This window comes from Poecilia formosa, unplaced genomic scaffold, assembly GCF_000485575.1.
Source record: "Poecilia formosa unplaced genomic scaffold, Poecilia_formosa-5.1.2 Scaffold467, whole genome shotgun sequence".
NCBI classification, from domain to species: domain Eukaryota; kingdom Metazoa; phylum Chordata; class Actinopteri; order Cyprinodontiformes; family Poeciliidae; genus Poecilia; species Poecilia formosa.
The window spans coordinates 104,803-107,319 of record NW_006800406.1 but is presented as its reverse complement, the minus strand read 5'-3'; positions in this window follow the sequence as shown (position 1 = coordinate 107,319).

Here is a 2,517-nt window from a genome sequence, read left to right as displayed (position 1 = left end):
TGGCTGAATTATGAATATATCTCATGTAACTGTATACATCCATTGTATACATCCATCATTTTTAATGACTTATCGCAGGAACAAGTTTATTTAGGTGTAATCTTGATTTCATTTCTTATTTAACGAAGGCATTGCAATTACAAAATTGTGTTCGTTCAACATCAGCAGAATATAGAAAAAGATTTATGCATATTTGTAATGGAAATGCAGCTGGTGATGAAAAAGCACTTGGTCAATTTTGTCCCCTGAGGGTGCGATTCTAAAAAAGTTGGGACACTAAACAATTTGTGAATAAAAACTGAATGCAATGATGTAATAGAACATAGATGGCAGATCAAAAGTTTAATCTGAGTAAATGTAACATTTTAAAAGAAAATTATGTTGATTCAAAATTTCAAGGTGTCTACAAATCCCCAAAAAGTTGGAACAAGTAGCAATAAGTGGTTAGAAAAAGAAAATTGAACATATAACAAACAGATGGAAGACCAATTACCACTAATTAGGTCAATTAACAACATGATTGGGTATAAAAAGAGCTTCTTAGAGTGTCAGTGTCTCTATGAAGCCAAGATGGTAAGAGGATCACCAATTCCACCATTGTTGCACAGAAAGACAGTGCAGCAATACCAGAATGGTGTTACCCAGAGTAAAATAGCAAAGACTTTTAAGTTATCATCAACCATGCATAAGATCATCAAAAGATTCAGAGAATTTGGAACAATCGATGTGCGTAAGGGTCAAGGCCATAAAGCTCTACTGGAGCTTGTGATCTCCGGGCCCTTAAACATCACTGCACCTCAAACAGGAATGCCACTGTCAAGGAAATAACAGCCTGGGCTCAGGAATACTTCCAGAAAGCATCGTCAGTGAACACAATCCACCGTGCCATCTGCCGCTGCCAGCTGAAACTCTACAGTGCAAAAAGGAAGCCATTTCTAAGCAGCTCCACAAGCTCAGCCGTCTGCACTGGTCCAGGAGTCATTTAAAATGGAGTGAGGCAAAATGGACGACTGTTCTGTGGTAGTCATGATTTGAAGTTCTTTATGGAACACTGGGATGCCATGTCATCCAGACCAGAGAGGACAAGGATAACCCAAGTTGTTATCAACGCTCGTTCAGAAGCTGCATCACCAGCTCTCATGGGGTTGCATGAGAGCTGGTGGCCTGGGCAGCTTGCATGTCTGGAAAGGCACCGTTAATGCAGAGAACTATGTTCAGGTTCTAGAACAACATGTGCTCCCATCTAGATGTCATCTCTTTCAGGGAAGACCCTGCATTTTTCAACAACATAATGCCAGACCACATTCTGCAGCAATCACAACATCATGGCTACGTAGGAGAAGGACCTGGGTACTGAAATGTCCAGCCTGTAGTCCAGATCTTTCACCTATAGAGAATATTTGGTGTATCATAAAGAGGAAGGTGCGACAAAGAGGCCCAAGACGATTGAACAGTTAGAGGCCTGTATTAGACATCAATGGGAGAGCATTTCTATTTCTAAACTTGAGACACTGGTCCCCTCTGTCCCCAGACGTCTGAGTGTTTTAAGAAGAAGGGGAGATGCCACACAGTGGGAAAACGGCCTTGTCCCAACTTTTTTGGGATTTGTTGTCATGAAATTTTGAAACAACATATTTTTCCCTTAAAATGAAACATTCTCTCAGTTTAAACTTTTGATCTGTGATTTGTGTTCTATTGTGAATAAAATATTATATGTTGGCACCTCCACATCACTGCATTCAGTTTTTATTCACAAATTGTCTAGTGTCCCAACTATTTTGGAATCTGGTTTGTATCAAGGCCACTGCCACAAACATCTATGGTTTGGACATTGTGGGCTGGATGCTAAGTAGAAAATACAAATAGTTTTCTCCTTTCTTTATTATCTATCACCAACCATGACTGTAGCATAAGACTGCCTGTAGCTTCAGGGAGGGAGACCAATGAAATTCCTTAAGTCTAAGTCGCTGTTTGGTGAGCAGTTGATTTTTTGGGGTTCAAATAGGAAGGGGGAGTGACAGTGAGGATAAGTACCACCTGAACCATGGTATTCTTTCATGGTTCAAAGAAGAGGAATTGCTTTTTTGAAGTATCAACACCAGAAATACATGAACGTTCCTGCATAGATCCACAAAATAGTGATCAGTTTCACTCAAAGTGTTCCAGCTGACTCCACACAGTTCAAAACACAGATTTATAATGTTGACTTCTTATGTTGACATAATAAGTCAACATTCTTATGTTGACATTTTTTAGTATGTTCTTTTGGAATTTAATGATCAGCATCAAAGTCCAGTTTCACTTATTTTGAGTTATAATGTCCACTAGAGGGGACACATCTTTGTTTGTTGGTTCTTTTTCAAAGAAAAATATTTCCAGTACTCATATTACATTCCACATATATGGGAAAGTTTAAAAAAAATGACTAGACAGCAGTTTTTTTCCTGGTAGTCAGTATAACACAATTCTCCAGAATAGTTCCCTCCTCCTTACTTCACAAGTTCCACAACTTTCACA